This window comes from Chamaea fasciata, unplaced genomic scaffold (assembly GCF_029207755.1).
Source record: "Chamaea fasciata isolate MVZ Bird 193981 ecotype frontalis unplaced genomic scaffold, bChaFas1.0.hap1 SCAF_3, whole genome shotgun sequence".
NCBI classification, from domain to species: domain Eukaryota; kingdom Metazoa; phylum Chordata; class Aves; order Passeriformes; family Sylviidae; genus Chamaea; species Chamaea fasciata.
The window spans coordinates 58,346,126-58,363,211 of NW_027094088.1; the positions used below are offsets into that span (position 1 = coordinate 58,346,126).

Here is a 17,086-nt window from a genome sequence, read left to right on the forward strand (position 1 = left end):
CACGCACTTACAGCAGAACTTAAAGCAGATCCTGCTCTGCTCACCATGATCTCTATAAAACATTTCCCCCACTTTACAGCAGCGGTTTGCAGCACTAAACAGTGTGTTTCATTATTACCCCATGAACAGCTGCCAACTGCACTTCCCCAGGCTCCATTTGTAGGTAAAATGTCCAGCTAAAATAGCTTGGGGAGTAGTCTTAACTAGGAACAAAGAAACCAAAGAACCAGGTTCCCCACTTTAAAATGAGAAAGCCATACTGTTCTCAGCTTGGCCAAGAAATGTTTCCCCAATTGATACTGCTTCTGTTTCCTGCTAAAGCTCAAAATAATAAACACCAGGTTCTGGGGCAAAGCACACCGTTAGTTAAATAATTCATGTGGTATTTTTAATTTTGTGAATCTGCTAACTGTATGTTAACTATATTTTCCTATTGCATCAATGAACACATGCACTGTTTTCACTCGTATTTACAATACATAACAGGAATTTTAGCTTCCAATTTGTTCTCCACAATACACTGCTGTAGGCTAATTGGAGGTGGTAAAATCCATCACTGTCAAAACAAAACAAATAGAAAACTCTTCTCTTGCAGACTAGGTATCTCCTTGGGATCTTCATGATTTCCAGTAAAAATTTAATTGTACCTTATGGCAATCAAATTACTTGCATTTTCAGCAGAGGAAAAAACATTTTGCACACTAGCTTGCTAATGCAAAATCCAGGGCTCTGTGGGAGGTTTCAAAGTTCCAGTTCTGAAGCCTCCTAGAAATACCACTCGCTGAGGCCCACTTGGTGTGAGAGACACAATTAAAAAAAACATTCCCTTTACAACCAGCAAGTTCAATGACAAGTTTCAGGATACCCTGCATCATGAAACTCTTCTATAATTTTTTGCTACTTTAAAAGTACTTCAGAGAAAAAAAAAAAAGTTACTTTGACTCACTTCTATTGAAATTATTGACAAATGATGAAACATTCACCAGGCCCAACAGAAAAAAGGTTTAGACTAACACTAAATATTATATATATATATATATATATATATATATATATATATAAAATCCCATTCAATTTCTCTCTCATAGAAATGAGCCACTCATAGGGCATGAGACACAGTCAGGGCTCACACAAACCCAAACCTGACAGGCACTATTTCACAAACATTCAGGTGCAAACACCATTGCTATAGTTTGATGTTAACCACATTGTTATTAAAGTAGTGTAACATGTGAAATACAACTAAATACTTCAGCTATATAAGCACATGACCATCTACCATGCAAAATGCCTTCAGTGTGCATTATACATACAAACATGATAAAGAGTTATTCAGAATACTCTATTGAGTGTCTCCTGAGTGCCAGTATCAGAGGGAACTCTTCGAAAAATACATTCAAAATCATTTAAGAAACCTGAAATTACAACAGCCTCTCCTTGACAGGACATGTGTAATTTCAGGAGCAGTTTGTCTCAACTGAGTTGCAGAGGATTTGACCAGTAAAATAATATTTTCATTTCACATATAAAATACAATTTAAAATTATTGAAAACACAATGTATTTAGACCTATAAAATACAATAACACAACATAATTAAAATTAATTAGAAAAATAAGTATATGCCTGGTAGCTATGTAGTTTAAACCCTAGCTGAGCTTCTTCTTCCATGTCCCTTTAGCATATACTCACTTAAAGCATATTTTTGCTATCTCCTTGCTCTTAAATTTACTGGCATTTATACATTCCTTTCCAATTTCTTTGCTGTTCTGTAGTTGCCACCAGTAGCACCATCTCTCACATTTGCACTGGGACTCAGATCTTACTCCTCAGGTCAGGAAAGTTCAACCACTGATTTTGACCAGCTGCTGGAGAGTCTCACCCAGACACCCCCAACACCCAGATTTTGCAAAGTGATGGCATGTCCTGTGGTGGGCAACTACCACAGAAGCTCAAAGATAGTTCCAGCACACATTGACATAATCTGAGCACTTTTAATATACAGTATATATTAAGACTCCTGGTTTTCCTGGGCAGAGATGCAAGATGCAGTAATTGGGTACTCACAGACAAGTTTTCCTACCACAGCTCACACTACTACTGCATTTTATTGTGACCAACATTAAAAAGCAACCGAAATATCTGAAAGATTATGCTTTATCTGCATAAATTAACATTAAACATTTAAAAAAGAACCATCAACAAAAAACCCAAGTGATAAATTTTGATAAAAGTTGAAAGGTCATAGCAGAAAAGCCACCAACCAATTGTATCAAAATTACTCACTCTCTGGGTGATGCAACAAATTTGGGGAGGACAAAAGGAGTATTTTTTATTTAAGAATATTGCAATGAAAGCAAAATACTTTAAAAGGTGAGAATATTTCAGGTTTGCTGCTTGGCATATAGATGATGGAGTTTATCTATGATCATTATCTGAAGAAATGTGCAGAAGCACAAAGTATAGATTTGGCTTTTCCTCTGACACTAAATGTAAACTTCATTGTGTATCTTTAAGGTCCCTCTCAGAGAGAAAAGATTTAATAAATAAAAATGTTATTTCTTAAAGGATGAACAGGCATAGTATTTTCTTTCAAGTGGCCATATGGAATGAACACCATTTCTCTTCAAGGCTACTCAAGTAGCAAAACAAATTCTGTTATTCATAAAATTATGCCACCCTTGAAAGTGAACATAAAATCACTGTGAAAATGTCTGATCAAAGATTAAATATTGTTTCCTTTGTCTTCAGCTGCACTGTTTTACCTCTTAATCTGCCTTGCTGACTGTTTTCAAAATAATTAACTTTCACTAACACCACATTTATTTACATTCTCATGTGTAAAATGCTATAAAAAGAACTTTTTTCTTTACTCCTGCTCTGTTTTCCTTTCCCCCCTCTCTGTTTACACAGTTTTTCTCACATTTTAGTTAAATGCATGTTGAGAATCATTCACAAGAGTAAGATTCCAGTTTCAGTTTGAATTTTGTTGAACTGCACTGAACTTTCCTACTCTGGTTGCCTGCTACAAAATGTTTGAAAAGTTTCAGCTAAAACTCTTTAAATACAAATATTTGTGAGAACAGACTGTTGTGTTTATGTTTTGAATATCACGCCATTATGCTGCTGATTGGCTTCAGTGCCTGAAAGTTGGAAGCAAAATCCCGAAACTGAAAGGGAAGGGGGAGAGTTACTAATACCCAGGAATTATAATTTCTGTGAAATGGTGCCCACTTTTATTTCAGTTTGTAAGATTCTAAAAGCCCTGTTGTCACACTGTTGGTGAACTCCTGTTGCAGTCTGGCTCCTGAATTTCTGAAGACCCTATCTGCATTGAATACTCTCCATCTCAAAGATGCTGGTGCTGAACGAGCCTTAGGATTACTTCTGAGCGCCAGGAGAACCCCATGCCATCAGGAAACTGACATTATCAAAACTGTCCCTCTTTGCTTTGTCCGTTCCATCTCCCCCTGTGCAGGACCCTGGGTACAGGGTACCCAGGCAGTACCCTGAAAGAAAAAAACCCCCAGTAGATTCAAATGAAGGGAGGAAAAACAGAAAAAAAAAGAACAGGGAGAGGGAACAGAAATCAGGGGACAAAAGAAGAATGGGCTCTCCATGATGGCAAAACTAGAGAAGTGCAGAAGCCAAGTAAAAAAAATGTGACAGATGTAGGGATGTGGTGTGGACAGTAGAACAATACTGGGACTGGCTGAGATGGAACAGCACAGTTTGCTCTCATCTCTTCTGGGACTAAGACCACAAACACAAGCCTAAGCACTCATCAGATACCTGTGAAAACTCATTACAGAAGTCATTAGTGACCAGCCTGCCCAGAGAAGCAGACTAGTTCTGCTGCTCCAGCTGTACTGAAGACCTAATTAGTGATCCAAGCTGGGAAACTACACTTTGAACTTAGAAGATCATGCATAAATATAACATTTATGTAGAAAAATGAAAATCTCATTTGGCTTAAACTTTTATTAAAAATAATCAAAGTTTCATACAATTTCTACCTTCACCTCTGACTTGGTTCATTGGAATTCAAATATGAACTCTGTTAAAAGTGTCTGATAATTCGAGGTCACTGTGAAAAAGACATGCATTTATTAGGCAGCAAAGAACTGTAATAAAGGTATATATATGATAAATATTTACATGATGAAGGATTTTATATTGATTGAGCTTTGGATGCTTCATCTTTAACAGAGATACAGTGAGGAACATTAAAAGAAAAATCTAACTATGTATTCATTAAAAAAAAAAAAGACACCCCCTGGAAAGCCTAGGATGTCAGGTAATAAGATCTGCACCATAAGAGGCTGAATTTCCACAGGCCATATTAATTCTGGCATTTCCTTGCTTCTGATGTTTTTCTTTGCAACATTAACATCTTTTAACATGATTTTATTGGACCCCATTACACTAAATGTTAAACCATGAAATGGTCCTGTTTCTATGAGGTGTTCTCACACACACACACTGGTGGTATTAAACTTGTAATGCAACACAGGTGAGAAATCCCTTCTAACACTTACAGCTGAAAAATCTTGCCACATCAGCACTAAATTATTCTGGCAATGAATCTGCTGAGTTCTCTCATCTATGACACCAATTATGGCCTCAAGAATCCCTCCTAAATCAGTAGGCTTGCAACAGGGCTGAGTAGAGCCTGCAATGCTTTGGGCCTGGAGGAAGCAGCTATGCATGTTGGAGCTGTGGAGGCTCTAACATCAAGGAGACAAGAATGAAGAAAGAAAACTACTTTTTGCAGACCCAAAGACAACCTCAAAGCACATCTTTGTGCTTGCTCAGCCTGTGTTATTCCTCTGGAGTATGGACAGGGCAAGTGCACTTTGCCTGGATGACTCCCTACAGCAAATTATTCTGGAGAAAGCTGACCATCTCTGCTGGCTGTCCAGGGAAGGGACTGTCTGCAGAACAATTCCAGGAGAGAATGGCACAGGGAAGGGAACAATCTGATGGAAAAATCAGGTAGAAGAATATAACTCAGGATATTAGTGACACTGTGATAAGAATGAATAGTAAAGAAAAGTAGCTCTCCTCAAATGTTTTTCAGATTTTGACTTTGATAGTGTTTACATGGAGTGTTTTAACCCTCTTGACCAAACAAACCTTAGAAGAGACTGTCTTTAAAATGCCTTTGTATATATCATTTGCCAAAGATTTCCTTTGCTGCCATGATGTCATTGATACCACAAAACAAATAATGTCATTTTCTTGACCAACAAAAACGGGGCAAGGGCTTTCTTACAGATACAGAGCTGGGATTTAGTCACAAATTATAGCCATGCAGAAAATACACATGCTTTTGATTTAATAAAAACAAACAAACAAACCAACCAAAAAAACAGAACAACACAACTGAACAACAAATATTATTGAAAATGAAGCTGTTTTTTGATGACTGAATTGAAGTAATACTCCAACTATCCTGTGAAGATAAAATCTCAGTGAAGCTTCTGCAAAATCAAACATATGCTGAGTAGACCTAGAGAAACATCTGAAAAGAATTCTAAATAATCCCAAATTCTGAACTTATTTTTTCATAGTAATTTACTACTCTGCCACACTTCCATAAATCTCATAAGGATTTCACTTACTTAAACTTAGTGACAATAATAAAATGATATAATTTAAAGTTTGTATTAAAATACAATATTAAATGAAATTAAAATGCATATGAAAATCTAAGACGGTACAGCTGTGCACAAGCAAATTTTAATTACATTTCTGATGTAGTTAAAAACCCAAACACTGATGCTACTCTTGAGTGAAAGACCTTGAAGCAATATAAAATTGATTTTTTTTTCCCTATTTTTCACAGTGCAAAGACTATACATAGCAGTATTTTATCTGAATCACATCATTTGTCATATTTCAGCAGATCTGAAAACAAGAGTTCTGATTGCAATGGAAGAATGAGGAAAACAACACTACATTAATTAATTTGTAGTTCACTATTAAAGGATTTTTTTGGTCGTTGGTTTGGTTTTTCTTAACAAAAGTCTATATGAGCTAGTTCTCTAGTGGAAACAAAATTTCTGCTCATCAACTAAACTAGGTTTAGCTATTCAGTGGTCTCTTCTATTTTCTTAGTAATGAAGTCATTATGCCATCAACTACAACTGACAAAGCTAATCAAAACAAGATTGAAGTTTGAATATGCATTTTTAAAAATGAAAATAAAGTGCAAATTATTTCAAAGTTTTGAGTATGAAAGCAGACCACTGATGCTGACCTTTGCATTTTATGTAGCACAGTAGAGGAGATTTCATGTTTAAAGACATCAGATATGTTTCCATGCCTCTAAGGGGTGAGAGCAAGGGATGGGAACAAGGAAAGTCAATGCTGTTCCATCATCACTTCTGTTTTCCATGCAGACCTTTCCTGAGATAGATTTCTTCTCAATGAAATGCATCACTGTACCCTCCTGCCTCCCCTCCCTCTTGCCAGAGTAGTACAGTAGTAACTCTGGTCTGCGCCACTCTGAGATGCACACCTAACTTGCAAGGAAAACTAATCCAGAAGGGATATATTTAGTATTAAATACCTACAGTTCAGGCATCTAAATCAGTCTAGGCTTGTCATGTAAGGCTTCCTTTACATCTAACAGAAAGATACAGATGTATTTCACCAGTCCTAGAGTAGTCATCTGTTTCAAAGGGGAATCACATCAAATGAACTGTGACTAATGGTTTCTACCCTACACTTACCTGCTGAAATGCAGGTAGTTGGGAAACACTGAGGATGGTGCTGCAAAAGAGAGAGGGACAAAGCCTGTGTGTCTCATGACATCCTCCATGAAATCCTCTTTGTTGGCAACACTGATTATAACAATGGAGAGAGATGGCTCCCATGGAATTTGGATGTTTTAGAGCCTCAACTCCTTTGAACCAGTCACTGAACTTGGTGATTTTAAGAAGGAGCTATGATTTAAAAAGTATGCAATAATCTTAAATGCTTCCACTTCTTGAGATGAAAATCTTCATGACTCTAACAATGTTTTGGATTTTCCGTACAAACTGCTGCCAAGAACAGTGTGGACAAATCAGGAACCAGCCCACAGACAGCCCAAAGAGCTGCAAAGAGGCCTTGCATTTCCTTTAGATCTTATTTCACCAGGCTGGAATGATAAGCAGTGACACACTGGAGCTCTTGCTGGTGTGCACATTACATACATATTGAAGTTAATGGCAATTTAATCAATCCAGGTAAATGCCTTTTTCATACTTCCAGTAAGACTATAATGATCATTTCTTTTGGGCACACTGCACAGTCTTACCATTGACACAAGCCTTTGTAAAACATAAATTAGAAAGCTTTATCCAATATAAAACTCTGTTTCTATTGAGAAGTTTTAGAGAATGAAGGTATCATTAAGGTGACATGAACTGATAAAATCTAAGACAACTTTAACTCCTCAATTTTCTTATTCATATGCTATCATAGGGGACTAAACATTCCTTCCTTGGTAATTTCTTGCTAGTGGAAGGATTTCCTACGTGTTTGTTTTTGCAACATGACTAATGAGTTCACACAGTTCAGAGCTCTAAGCGTCTTTAAAATCTTTTATACCTGCAAACATTTTTAAAACACATTTTAAATTGCCTTTGGCACAAGCGCACTAAAAATATCAGAGGGTGTAACAGTCAAGTCATAATTTAAGTGATTGGAACCTGTAAAGTACTAACTTCTACATTTTAAAAAGCATTTATGCATGCACTGTGGGAAAAACTGGCATTCTTTTTTTTCTTTTTGTTTGTTTGTGTACAATGAAAGAAGGAAATATGCCTTCCCTTAACTGGTGGGTCAGGCAGGGCAAATGCCATATTACAATGGCACTTTTTGTTTCAGCCTGGGTTACCTAATAGCTCAGAGCTCACAGAATGCTTTTTCCCTGCAGCTGGGAGGGCGGGCCTGGCTGCCTTTGAAAAAGAAAAGAAAAAAATAAAAGAAAAAAGAGAAGGGAAGAGAAGAGAAGGAAAGAGAAGGGAACAGAAGGAGAAAGATGGGAAGAAGGAAGGAAGGCATTAGGTTCCCATTCAGATATTCCAAAGGCCAACAACAGGTTTGGAAATTCCACCAGTCCGGAGCTCATTTATCAACAAATTCAGATTCAGGAAAAAATACTAAAACACCAACACTGTTTTTCTCTTATTCTCTTTTCTTTTTTGTTATCTCACATTATTTTCCTAGCTCTCTCCCTCCCACCGCTCCCACCATCTCTTAAAAAATGCCCACACCAACCTAAACACAAACCTTTGGATTTTTTTGCCTTTTCAAGTCAGCATTAGATCTCAGTGAAGCTGAATCTGCAAGTATACCCTCATTGTCTTCCTGGTGTCTTCCTGGTATCTCCAAACTGGCAATCAGCTAGAAGATACCATTTTTAACCTAGACATAGAAAACTGCTTACTGTTTTTACTTCAGTTATGTTCCCATGAAGTCCTCCAATTTTGTTGCAATCACACCATTTTTTTGGAAGTGTTTGCTTTTTAAATATCAGCATTCTCAAATACCATTGATCTCTTTCCAGGAAAAAAACTCCAACATACTGAAATACAGGAAAACAGCAATGCTGTGCAATGCTTTCTAGATTTTGTCTTCTGATTCCTCAGCTCCGCAGAAATACTGTAAGTAAACTAGGTGTATCACAACTGCTTCTGTGGTATCATTTAATATTCAAAGGAATACCAAGTCATCTCCTGTTATATGCATAAAATTCAGAGCCTCCTCAGAAAACCTGAGCTTATTTTCTTTCCTCCTGCTTTTCAAAACCAACCAGGGCCAACAAATGCAAAGAAAAAAAGAGTAAACTTTGAAGCTGAAATTTAAAGCAATGAAAGTCAGGAAGTTCAAAAGTTAATGTTCCTATGGCTGTGTTAACTTGGCCATGTTGCAAATAGATCATGCAAATACTTCAAGCTATTTTGTTAAAGACCTATAGTACTGTGCCATAAAGCATAATAAAACATGCTGTTTTCTTTTCATGTGGAAACCAACTTGTATGAGGAACAGTACAGTGTATTTCTACTGCTAATGCTGACTTCACCACCACAAGTCAAGTATCTCTGCCTCAAGGCACTTCTCTGTTCTGACAATGCTGGTGTCTCATTAGAATACAGCTTCCTCTCAGTTCACCCAAGAGCTTACATACTGACCCCCGCAGGAACAAAGGACAACTTCTTTCCTGACTCGTTTGCCTCATGAGAAAATAATGTCTTTCCCCTTGAGATCAAAGAACACTTGTCACAACTTTTCCATCCCTCACTTAGATGAAATTTAAACAAATGGCCTTGTCGATCATCTCCTTCTTTCTGTTCTTAACTATCCTGGTTTCTACCAAGGAGCATATTGATACCCCAGTGCAGTAAACAACATGATCTCACATGTATCAAATACTCATCCCCCCTACAAATGATGAAATACATACATGTAAAATATTCTGATTTAGCAAATGGTTTCTTTTACTCTCCTTGTACTCTTTTGTCTGTCTTCTGTGTTTTTAATATACATACTGCCATGTGCTATGGTTAAAGGGATCAGCCCCCAGAAAATGTGCCTTATTCTTGGTCATATTTATGTTATGTTTCTTAGCTCCACTGAGAGCTAACCTACCAATGCTGGGTCAGTGTTAAGTAAGCAACGTCTGAAAAACCACCGGTTTCACTATCTTCTCTGTCTTGGAAAAGCATACCCATCAGCTGCATTCTTCATCCTAGAGCTAAAGGGACTTTAAAGACAAGGATTGTGGTTTTGAACTGTATTCAAAAAGCTCAGGAAAAGAAAAACAGCTCTAATGTGTTCACAATACCCCTACTTGATGTGACCTTGGTACTAATTAGTTTTCAAGTACTAAACTCTTCATAGAAGTACAACCTGTTTAAGAATGAATTAATACCTGACTCAGATCACGGTCTGACAGGATGGGATGGAATAGTTTGGACACACTGAAAGCATTGTATATGGATTCAGCTATATAACAGCTTCATCTCTTGCCAATCCAAAGAAGTTCCTAGGTTGAGGTTTGAATTATTCCAGAGCACATGGTAAAGCCTTCCTACAACCCCTTCCAAGTTTAGCCACCTGTTCACTGGTTCCAATTTTGCTCAGATACTTTTCAGCCAACTTTTCTTCACTTTTGGTAGTTTTACCCAAGCTGTATGAGTCAGATGTAATGGTAGGAGACCAATTATTACCTGCGGTGCCTGCCAGCATAATCCACCCTGTGTGACCTGTCCATCCCACATATGCCACACAGAATCAGAGGTAATACTGCACAGGTCCTTCAAAAAAGGAGAGAAACTACTGCAGACTTTCAGTACACTTCTTAGTGTGCAGCTAGTAAGAAGGACTCTAGTCACTTGTTTTTTGGATCTTTCTTCATCTCTCAGGAGAGTCAACCATATTCAACTGACAGTACTGTAAGCAACACGAAGTACAAGAAAGATGAGAAAATGTAACTGAGCCTAATTCACAGATAACTGAACATCTGACTTCTTCATTATCTAAATGTTGACAATTTTTATCAGTAACAAGTATCTGTTATTCACTGCGCTCCTTCACAATCCTGAAAGGCAAGAGCACGTTTATGGTGAGACCTGAGAATGCAGAGAGGCTCCTTGTGACCAACTGCAATGACTGTGGAGTGAGATCCGGGTCTGCCAAATTCTGCGTGGGCTTCAGCAACAGCTGCCTGAGGTGATGCTGTATTCACTCCTTCAGCAAAAAGCATTCCCTGAGCAGAGGGGCTGTCAAGGCTGGGACAAGCCCACGAAGATTTAAGCTCAGGCCTAAATCAGATTGCAGTGGTTTGGCCTGTTACTGTCAATGCAACAATTCAGAATAACCAAGGGAAGTCTGAATATGCCTTTGTCGGACAGGAGGCTCAATTAGTGCCAGGAAGCAACAGGTGGACAGAGCAGTAAGGCAGGTTGGAAGGAGATGAACAAGGTAATATGAGCAGGTAATATGAACATGATTTTAGCCCAGCACCTGCCTACCTATTAACAGCTGGCAGAGTCCTGTAGGCGTTATGGAAGATGGGAATTATGTTAAAACAGTACTAAAATAAAATAAACTAAAAAAAACCCACCACAAAGCCCCAATAATAAAAACTGTTCTGCTATTCTGTGGTAGCATTTCTCCTGGTAGTAGATCAAAGGTATTCAGCTATAAATATCTGACTTTTCCACAGATAATATCAATGAATCTGATCATGAACAAATAATTTGGTCTATGAAAACAGCCCAAGCTGAAGTCATCAGCTAACTGTACAACACTAGTATTTTTTGCACAATGCACTGAGGCTAGTCCAATTAAAACCACCTGTTTAAAGTGTATACAAATTACTATGTTACAAATTATTTTAAAAGGTGTGTTCAAAACTTTTGAAAAAAGTGTAAGGAGAAGATAATAAACAAGTGCACATCACAGTCTACTTAAAAAATTACCAAGTAAATCTCCTGTGTACTTACAGTGAACAGCTGTGCTTTTTCGTAGCTTCATACGTTTCTGTTCTCCCATATTAGAGAAGCTAATTTGTTTAGAATTTTAGCATCACTTTTAGCAGCTGCTGTAACAATTATAAACTACACATAACTAAGAACTTCAGCAACATATTTCTCTCATAGTAAGAATGCAAAAGATTATTTGCAGTTCAAACTACTTGATGGTGAAAATGAAATAATCAGTTTTTTATGGCTCAGATGTTATCCAACTGGTAAAAAAAAATAATTTGTTAGAGGTCAGATAAAAGGACACACAATGCTGCAGTATAAAATCTCACAAACACTGGATATAAACTAAAGACCTATTCACATGCACTTGTATCTTCAGGGAACCACATTTACTTTGTTTCTGGTTACTTTAATTTTCAGTGCCTTTGAAACACGTCAGTAAAAATGAAAAAAAAAATGCTGCTAGGAAATGGGTCTCTTTTTTTTTTTTTTTTGGAGATATAAGAAAAAGAATAATAATTTAGCAAAGGTAAACCACAGATAAAATCCTTTCTAATAAATACGTAGGAAAATATACTGCACATAATATGCACTAGTTACTATAGGCTATATATACGATATGCTAGGGAGCATCACAGAAGCAAACTCCTATGCAGTGAGACTACTTTTTATACACATGATTTAGATTTGATTATTTAAACATTAATGAATATTTACAAAATGACATTAATTAAGAACCCTGTTAATATTGTAGGGTTAAAATGTCATTCAGGGAAATTAATCATAAAAGGATAAATGATTAATAGTATCTATACACAGAAATACAACCTGCATTTGGTTGGATACTAGTAACAACAGCCACCACAATTAGAAATCACATTCTGAATATTTAATTTTGGTTTTGTCACTTGAGTTATGCTTTGGTTCTTAGCACCAGTCAGAATAGCTGTATTTACAGCATAAAGTATGTAAATAAATCTCAAACTATCTGCTAATAATATATTTTTCATTATTAGCCAATTGGGACAACATCAGAGGCAATACAGCTTTTAAAATGCTGCCACAAGAAAGAACCACTTGACAGATCATATTTCAGCTCACATGTAGGCCAATTTTGTCTCCTTTTTCAGGTTTGAAAATTTGAATGGTAATATCTCACTATAGATCTTTTGTATCTCCAAAGAGATTTATTCTTTTTTATTAATACTGCTATATTAAAATGCATAATTTTAAAATATTTTAAAGTATGTTTTAATTTTAAAGGTGATTTATATACAAAATAGTTGAACTAGCTTTCCAGAAGCAATCAATTAACGTTTTCAGGGTTTGTTTTTCCAAATTCATACTGTTTTGTTTATATTTGCTGTCCTCCAGTAAATTCTTTAGCCAGCAGGCAATTACTTGGAATAAGGAACTCTTCCAATTTATTTTGGATGGTTTTATATACCCATCTCAAGTACTAAAGTAAAAAACCCCTCTTTAGTTTAGGAAAATATAACAACCAAGATTCCCTAAACTCTCAAAGCATTCGAAACAAAAAGACAGCTTCATAGTGACAGATGGATTTCATGTGTCCAGGGCAATGCCCAGGAGTTACAATAAAGTACATTTTCAACGCATCTGCAGCCATTTCTCCCACAAGAGTCTGTGCATTCACTCCTATTCCAGACAAAGGAGCAAGTGTCCTTTGTCTCTGGCTCAATATGCCAAATCTTCTGCATCTTTCCACTCTCCTCCCTTCTTCCCCTGTCTCCCCAACCTGATCCTGGAATGTTTTGGCCATGAGGTTAAGAAAGATTCCCCCATTTATCACAACCTGCCAAGCACAACAGGGTCACAGTCCCAGCCCCAGTGCTATCACTTAGCTAATCCAGCCTCGGCACAGGCATGGAACTTCAAAGATATTTTGCCACAGGCAAAAGTTAGTCCTTATTTGCTTTAAGATCCAAGTATCAATCAAGTTAAACTGTGCTTCAGTGTAGCTAACAGTCTGAATGTTCAGAGCAACATGGACATTTGGTTCTTAGCTGTGGCTCTGATTGAATGCAGAGCTCACCTGAGATAGCAGTACAAATACTCCAAGTACAGCAAAAATCTCACAATGGGACAATTCATTTTATCCATGAGAACACCCTTGATAAAAAGAATTGTTCCATCATTCATGGAAATACACAAAAGCACCTTCTGGTGTATGTGTGCAAATAAATACAGATAATACATACAGAATCTCTGTTTAAGTTAAATCACTTCAGATTATTTTACCTTCCAAGGTTTTATTATGAGTTATACCAGGTGAGCAGCCAAATTTATGTGATTGTAAAGGTCAGTTACTGAATTTTAAATATTCCTGAAATTAATGTGAAGAACATTTACAGATTTACTATGAGAACAAGCAAAGGACTTTTCTTCCATATCTAGGAAGCAAATCATCGATTAACCCAAGGTAAAATAATACGAAAATTTTACTATCCTGGGATTCTGCCTAGAAATTTCTGTTCAACCTAATGCAAACAATACTATAATTATGCTTTTTAAATCAATCAAGGTTCTTCTTTAATGTGTATTTTTAACTGCATCCTTCTGGGGCTAAAAAGGGATCCGTCTTAAAATCAGCTTTTTAAAAAATCTTCACCTTTTCTACATATAATAACTTATCATTGAATACTGTTTAATTATGTATTAGTTCAGAGCAATGACTAAATATTGCAAAGAGAAATAAACCACACAGATATTATCTTTAGTTAAGCTATTACTGAAATGTATATTATTTATTTTTTCCAGCAATATAATTTAAAAAATATCTTCAATAAAATAAAATATAAAAAGGAAGCAAGCTGCATATTGGCTAAAGCATTAAATTCTGCAAACTGCTTACATACCTTTTGTACATAAATTTAATACATGCTCTCCTTTTATTTAAAAATACTGAAACAATATGTTAAATTTTTAATCCCTTGAGAATAACATTTACTAAATAAGTTTTACAATTCACAGCTTAAAACTGAACAAAGTGTGAATTATTTCCTCTATTCTCCCAAAGCAAATGTGAATTTGATAAAATTATGTATAGCTATTTGCAAAGAAAACAACAGGAAAAAAAAGTAAAAGTGATAGGTAAGCATGTGAACGAGACAGTATGCAGCATGGTTTTTTATCTGCTTCTTGTATTTAAGAGTATATTCAGACATTTTCACAAACCACATTCTGTTTAAGAAAATAACCTTGACTTCTAATTTCTGTAAAAGATGAATTAGCTTCCTTGTATGCCCACTCTGACACTCATATATATATGTGCATGCATGATCATACAAACATACAAATGTTTTCCAAAGCCAAATTCAAGTTCTTTTGCTTGATATTATCCACATTCACACAAGGTTTCTGCTATTTGATTTGCTGTACCATTTAACAAGATATACTTTTATAAATCTCAAATTATCTTGGATAAATGTTTTGGCAAGAACTATTTTTAATTAAGGAATTTAAAATATTACTTGGTTTATATACCCTTTTCAAATTTACATTTGATTTCCTTTAGAAGAAATTGTAACGGCACAAAAGTTACTGAGACAGTCAAAAGCTGCTTAGCTGAAATGTATTTCAGAAAATAGTGAACAGACCAAGAAAAGAAACATGTAACTAGATCCTGCTGCTTGCTGCTTACCAGACCACAGGCACAAAATCTAAGAACTTACTGGTTGTAAGAATTTATCATACCTTTCTTCCAAAGAGGTTCCCTACCTATTACAAATCCCTATCGATGTAAATGCCTGTTTACAGCTGGACCAAATTGCCTTGCTCTTTCTTTTCTGGGACTGTTCTTGCTGCTCTAGGATAATAAAATAGCACTCCCAGAGTGAACCCCGGCTGAGTTTCCCTGAATGAAACAGACATTTAAGGAGCAGCAGTCCCCATGCCAGCTCCCACCGTGGCCTCTGCACTGCTGCTCTCGCTGCTGCGTGCTCCCCACGGCAGGGAACAGCATCTGAGTACAACAGCAGCACACACACAAATGGGTTCCGTGAAGAAAGCTTTAATCACAATTTATTCACAAAAAATGGTCTGTTCAGTTGCAAAGTGCATTAAAAATAATAGATTATGTTGCAGAGACAGCGACCTTTGGAGGAGGCAGGATCGATGCTTTAGCATATTTACACTTTGGCATTATTTGTTCCAAATGCATGTCTAATCATCTCAGACAATAAAGAAATGGATTTGAATTAAGTATTAGGAAAATAAATTTATTTTATTGTACCCACAGTTTTTGTAATTTAGGGATAATTAATTTGAATTCCACTTATGTCTAGACACCTGTCTCAGCCTACTGGCCTTTAAGTGCCTCTTATAAATATGTTATTGAATAACACACCAAGGAACTGCTCACAGATTTGACAAAACGTGCTATTTGCAGTCCATTATAGAATGGCACATTTTATTTCTTACAGTACTTAACAAGTAACCTCTTGTCATAAACAAAAGCTGCTTCTGAAAGAACCTGATGTATCCAGTCCTGTGACCTACCTAAACTCCTGCACTCTAGAGCTACTAGGAACAAATACCTTGCTCCAAAACCAAGTTCAAAACTGCTACTACAGAAAGCAAATCTCCTTTTCAGAACAAAATCTGAATGGGAATTAATACTCATTTACATTTCCCATTTTATCACTAAACATTTGCAGCAATATTGCAAATTGAAATCCATCATAGCCTTACCTCAGTAGTCTCTGAAGAACAAAAACCAATTCCCCAGATATGCAAAGTCAGTTTCCAGGACAAAAAAAGAGATTATCTGTTACATTTCACACTAATTAACTTCCACTGTAGAGCAGCTAAGGTGTGCAGGCAGGTTTTCAGGACCAAAAAGCTTTCTCATCAGCCAGCTAGGATTTTTTAAACTCGATAAAACTGAAGACACTTTGTTCTTCCTTGAACTGTCATGCCGAGCCCAGCACGGTCCAGTTTCTTAGGTTAACTAGGAGGAGACCTAGATAGTAAACAAGCTTGGCTCTGTCCAATGGCTTTCCACACCCTCCTGTTTATAGTAAGATGACTTGCATTCAGAGGTCACCCCATCAACAGCTCCTGCCTTTCAGTGGGTATCTAATGTGCTGCATTTATCCCAAAGCTCTTTTAATGAAACCACCTTCCTGGTCCCTGCTCGCCTGCTGTCGCTATGACACATCTGCTCCTTATTGTGCAAAGCCCTATTAAGTGCTAAAAGATACAGAAAAGTCATACCTGGGCATATATTCTGCAGGTAATTCAGGTATTTATAAGTGCTTACCTTGTCTGTGAATATTAGCAACAGAAAGTCTTTCTAAAGATCAAAGAATTTTGCCAGCAACATTCATCTTGTGAATAAAAGAAATTCAAGGGGAAAGAAGATGGATGTCATTGTTTGATCTGGATTTAAAACTTTTACAAATACTCCCCAGAAGGATAATACATGTGTCTGTGCCAGATAATATTTACTTGAATATGTTAACATGCTGGAAACAAGAGATGAGGAGTGTCCTCGAGCTCTGCTGTAAAATGATACAGAGCCAAGAAAAACAAGGGTCAAGTGCCAGGACCCCAGTGAAAACACCAAGTGAGTTCTGGGCT

General features: G+C 36.6%; 1 protein-coding gene across 1 annotated transcript in view; it reads right to left on the reverse strand.

The window, feature by feature from the left end:
* EYA4 (EYA transcriptional coactivator and phosphatase 4) overlaps positions 1-17,086 on the reverse strand; it is a 142,363-nt gene that overhangs the window by 68,171 nt on the left and 57,106 nt on the right. The gene's annotated exons all lie outside the window — the stretch shown is intronic.